Here is a 6,000-nt window from a genome sequence, read left to right on the forward strand (position 1 = left end):
AGGATCCTCCCAGGATGGGAGAAGCATGCTGAAAGTAGACTATAGACCGAACATGATTGCCACTCAATGCCTCTTTTGCAAACCACAACACCCAAAAGGAGAGAGAGAACAGAGGGGAATGCCCTGCCACAGAGGCAGGGTGGGACGGGGGGCGGATAGAGGGTGAGAGGGATACTGGGATCTGTGGTGGTGGGAAATGGGCACTGGTGGAGGGATGGGTATTTGATCATTGTATAATTGAAACCCAAGCACAAAATTTGTAAATCTACAACTGTACCTCATGGTGTCTCACTAATAAAAATTTTTAAAAAAGTGATTTTCAATGGTGTCTGAGTCACCATCCCGTGGTGACTAGGGGATCCCAGGGTGCATTTGGGGCCGATGACCGTCTCCCTGGCTCATGGATGAGGAATGAGTCTACAGACTGGTAACTCATGGCAACTTTATTCAAATCCATCAGGATTATTATCAAGAAATCATGAAGATCTGGGGGAAGCAATTGCACTTCGGTCTGGTTGAACATTAACATAAATATGAACAGATGTAAAGCACTTTAGGGGAAATACTTCTAGGAGATCCAACCAAGGGCAGTATTCCATCTAGCCCTAGATAAAATCTAGCACTCTAGATTCTTTCTAGGAGACCCATCTGGGGGCAGAATTCCATCAAGGGGCATATTGCTTTCTCCTCTCCTTTATTGGTAATCTATTTCAACAACCATATTAAATTTACTTCTTAATAATATTTCTAGGGCTGGAGCAATAGCACAGAGTTAGGGCGTTTGCCTTGCATGCAGCGAACATGGCCGACCCGAGTTCGATTCCTCCGCCCCTCACGGAGAGCCCGGCAAGCTACCGAGAGTATCTCGCCCGCATGGCAGAGCCTGGCAAGCTACCCATGATGTATTCGATATGCCAAACACAGTAACAACAAAGTCTCCAATGGAGACGTTACTGGGCCCACTTGAGCAAATCGATGAACAATGGGAGGACAGTGACAGTGACAATAATATTTCTAGTCATTTTGTAAAATGATATATATAGACTTCCATCTATACCCTAGATTCAGCTTAAAATGGTCTCTCTGGACTCATGGTAAAGAGTAGATTTTCCTGGAGATATCTAGCTATATTTCCCAGACTACAGTCCTCAGGTCAAGTCAGTTTTTCCTCACCCAAATCGGTTCCTTAATCATTTATTTCTTTTGGGTCATAATAGAGTTTGTTCCATGACCATGCTCTTATCTTATTATACTTCTTATGGCCCTTAGACTTTCCCATGTCAAAACCAGGGTAGCTTTCAGCTTACCCCAGGTCATCCAAGTCACTGGGACTCACCTTTTAGGATGTAAGGAACTAAGGTCAATCTAAGGGCAACTGAGGCAAATACGTCAAGCAAATATGATGGATGCCCAGCAGTTAATATATTTCAGAAAAACATACAAACAGGACATTGCTCTAAAATAAAAATACGCAAAGGGCATTAAGGAAAGAGAAAAGCAAATATTTCACTTACATATAGCAAATTCAAAGGCATCAGAAGGTTTGAATTTACTATGTCTGACTTGGATATATTTGTGACTAAGAGGGGGAGCAGGACACCAAGGAGAGCTTAAGGGTAAACATGGAGGATTGGGAGTGTCCACTGAAATTGGGTGTGTCCCCAGGAGCATTTTAGAGGGTGTAATTCAAATAACATAAGCTCCCTGGGGAGAGTAAAAAGGACAACCCAAGGTTAAGCCTAAATGCTTGGAACTGTAATCCAACAAGTACGATGTAGATCCCAGGGGGAGAAAGGAGTGATTTAGGATGGGGAGGAGGACATTGGGAATACGGCGGAAGGAGGTGGTCAATCTCGGGGAGGGTGTCGAACTGGAATGTGTCAGAAATAAAACAAAACCAGTAATGTACTGTAAACTATAGTGCCTTAAAAAAAAAGCCTGGCAAGCTACCGAGCGTATCTCGCCCGCACGGCAAAGCCTGGCAAGCTACCTGTGATGTATTCAATATGCCAAACACAGTAACAGCAAGTCTCACAATGGAGACTGGGCCGCTTGAGCAAATCAACGAACAATGGGAGGATAGTGACGGTGAAAAAAAAAAAGACAGATAAGATGATCATGAAGATGATATATATATATATATATATATATATATATATATATATACACACACAATGGAATACTACACAGCTGTAAGGAATGATGAAATCATGCAATTCTCAGCAGCATGATTGGAGCTGGAAGGCATCATGTTAAATGAAGTAAACCAGAAGAAGAAGAAACACAGGATGATATCATTTACATGTGGTATTTAGAATAACTGGATGAGGGAATTCAGTGTTTTAAAGGGGAATGCCCTGATCAACGTTGGCCCCAGAGTACAGAGAGGAGAAGGAAAGAAAGCGTGAAGGGGAGGGGAGAAGAGACAGATGAGAAGCAACAGAGGCAAGTCAGGGGAGTCAGGTACAAAGGTGGTGTGAAGTAGTGAGAGAGCCAAATATCCAAACCACAGAGTCAACAACACTGAAATCAAGAGACCCAAACTTTAACAATCAAACTTAGAAAGGTGCCTGTCAAGAGGGCAGACTGGGGGTGGAGGAGAGGATATGGGAGGGAACTCGGGAACATTGGTGGAGGGAAGTTAACACTGGCGGTGGGGTCAATGTTGCAATATTGACTGTGTAAATCTCAACTATGAGTAACTGTGCAAGGGGAAAAGTAGGATAATGTCTTGGGCAATAAAAGCTTTTCCTGGATTCAGGGGAAAAAATTCCTGTCATAGAAACCAGGGCAGGATAGTGAGGCTGGGAGGGAAGCTGGGCACACTGATGGAGAGAAGTATACACTGATGATGGTACATGTTGGAGCACTGGATGCCTGAAACTCAAGCCTGAATGGATTTTTAATTCACAGTGACTTAAAGTATTTTAATTAAAACTATATTTAATAGCTTATACTGTAATTTTCTTGAATTTTGTTATTTGTCCTTAAATAATGACTATTATTTCTATGTCCTTAAAAGTATTTTAATTGGCATTGACTTTGAGCACTTTCTTTTTGGTTTCAATATTTTTGGGTGAATTTGCTTTTAGGTTATTTAAAAACATTATGTGTCATGTACAAATATTCTATAAGGGGATATTATCTTAAAAACAGGTTTATTTTACAAAAACCCAATTGTATCTCTGATACTAGCAGAATGAATCAACATAAAAGTTACAAAATTAATATGAACAAACTGATTTGAATTGCTTCTTGCTTTCTATATGTTACATTTCTATTCTTTTTTCTTTAGAAATCCTACATATTATTTTAAGTATGTGAGCTTTTTATGCCATATAAGAAAAGTTTATAATTTTGTTCAAATAAGTTCTACACTTATTTTGTTATACTTATTTTATTATTTAATTTATTCACTAGAACTTTTGAGTGCTTACTACTGCAGTTGAATGAATTTTACTTTGTCATATAGTAAAGTAAAACAGATTTTTACATATTGACTATGCAATCCTCTAAGGAATGTCTCCTTTTAATTTGAATAGCTTTTTGAAAAGTAGTATTTTTGGTTTTCTAGATATGCAGTTATATAATTTTAAATATAAAGATGAGAGGTTAGAGAAATAGTACAGCTGATAGGGCATTTGCATTGCACACCACTGACCCAGGATCAATCCCCGGCATCCCTCAAACATTGCTAGGCATAATTTCTGAGCACAGAGCCAGGAGTAAGCCCTGAGAATTGCCAAGTATGGCTGAAAAGCCAAAAACAAAACAAACAGACAAATAAACAACCAAATCCCAAATAAAGAAGATACAGTATTGTAACAGTGATGAAAATAATTTTAAATGTATAAAGATTTCATTTCTTTTGTCTAATATTTTCTTTGATTAGACAATTTTCTTTATTGGATAGTTTTCTTCTATTCACCTGCTAGGGCTTTTATTAGGAATATCTTTCTTGGCAGACATTCCTAAAAACCATAAACTTTTCTCCTTTGATCTATTTTTATATAAAATTTATTTGACACCGACTGGTTAGGTAGGAAGCTTAGTTTATAGTTTTAAGAAATATTTTTCTTTGGCACTGCAGATTAAAAGGATCAATAATAATGTAGTATTATTGCAATGTGGATATTTTAGTGATGAAATTAATTTTAAAAACTATGTTTTCTTAATCTTTAATACACCCAGTAATGTTAAGATCAGAAAAAATTCTTTTAATTTTCATTTACACTTTACTTCAGTTTATAGTGGAAATTGTGTACATAGCTGAATTTTGGAAGTAGTGCTTACATGCATTGATGATCTTCAATAAACCTGTTTTTTTCCTGTAATGGGCTGTTTTGATGCTCAGAGGAAGAATATGTGTAAGACCTTGTAAAATGTAACAAATTCCATGTGGTTGGTCCCTATTATACTCAAAATCAGTATGTGCTAATTCTGCTTGATACCTGAATAGGCTACTTTCACCACCTGTATCCTTTTTCAATTATCTGCTTCCTTCTCAAAAGGGATAGGGGACTCTGTGCCCAGGTACCCAGTGGGTACATGGGAGTTATTTTAGAAATGAATGACAGCATACACCTTTCCTTTCCTCTTCAAGCAGGAACTGGGGTCTTTTCTTTCTGTGCTGATTCTGACAACACATCTGTGGAATACAAGCACAGACCAGTGGCCACTTTGGTCAAATGTGCAGCTGAGCAGATGCTTGCTTGAGTCTGAACACCTGGCAGGCCTTTGTTGTCTTGGCAAGAGACTCCAGACTGGGAAAGCCGGGGACACATTTTGTTCCAATTGAAGGCAGATTTATGAGTTGATGATTTACTGTGAGACCCCAGCTTTACTAAAGACGCCATTCGCAATGGGAAGCTTAGGGATTTGTGTCCATCAGGCACAAGGACCAAGAGCCAGAAGGTAAATTATAGAACCAAAGCTGTTGCACCAGCTGGGAAGACTTTGCAATTTAATTCCAGTGCAGGTAGAGTGAACAGAGGGCCAGGAGGCAAGCTAGCATCGATCTCACCAGGGATTTTGACTAGCAGGTCAGTCTCTATTGTGTCACCTTATGCGGCAAAGGGAGACTTGGAGAAAGTACCCTCTAGGTTCTCACACACTGCATTCCAAAATCACTTCCCACACACAGAACTGCAGAGTCTCAGGAAGATGGTTGGGTTCTCATCATGTCTGCAGCAATCAGGACTTTTGGGATTCAAGCAGTTTCTTACAGAAAAATAATAAATTCGTCACTTGATCACTTGATCACTTGGCATCCCGTTACTCATCCCGTTACTATTCAGGTATCAAGACTGCTTAAGCAGTCGCCAGTAATGTCTCCATTCATCCCTGTCACGTGCTAGTGTAGCCCAATGGCATCTGCTTGCTCCAGGAACACGAAGAGCCTCAAACTGTTCATTCAGGGTCTTGACGAAGAAGTCTGGCCATCTCGTAGGTGGGTGGCCACATGATCTTTTGACGTCTTGTGGAATCCAGTCAGTAACAGTTCTAGTCCGGTGGTCATCTCCAAATCGCATCTATCCAGCCCATCTGATTTTCAACGCCTTGGCAAACGTGACAGCGTCCCTGATTCTCAATTGTCGATGGAGGTTGGAACTCTGGATTCCTTCTCTCACTTGAGTGAAGCATGATACTCCAAGCACAGCTCTTTCGATTCCTCTTTGGGAGACCCGAATAGTGTTCTCATCCTGTTTTCATAGGGCTCAGGTCTCTGAGGCTTATGTTAATGCAGGAAGAATGTTGGAGTCGAAGCGATGTGCCCTGAGCTGGAGGTTCATCCTCCCCTTAACAACTTCTTTGACACTCTTGAAGGTGTTCCACGCCACTCTCTTCCTCCTGCGCAGCTCAGGTGCCAGGTTGATCGTCATATTGAGTTCCCGACCTAGGCACACATAACTGCTGCATTTGGATAAGTTTGTTCTGTTGAGTGTTAATGGAACATCAGGAACGAGTCTGTTTCTCATGAACATTGTCTTTATGAGACTC

The sequence above is a fragment of the Sorex fumeus genome, unplaced genomic scaffold (assembly GCF_029834395.1).
Source record: "Sorex fumeus unplaced genomic scaffold, SorFum_2.1 ptg000038l, whole genome shotgun sequence".
Taxonomy (NCBI): Eukaryota; Metazoa; Chordata; class Mammalia; order Eulipotyphla; family Soricidae; genus Sorex; species Sorex fumeus.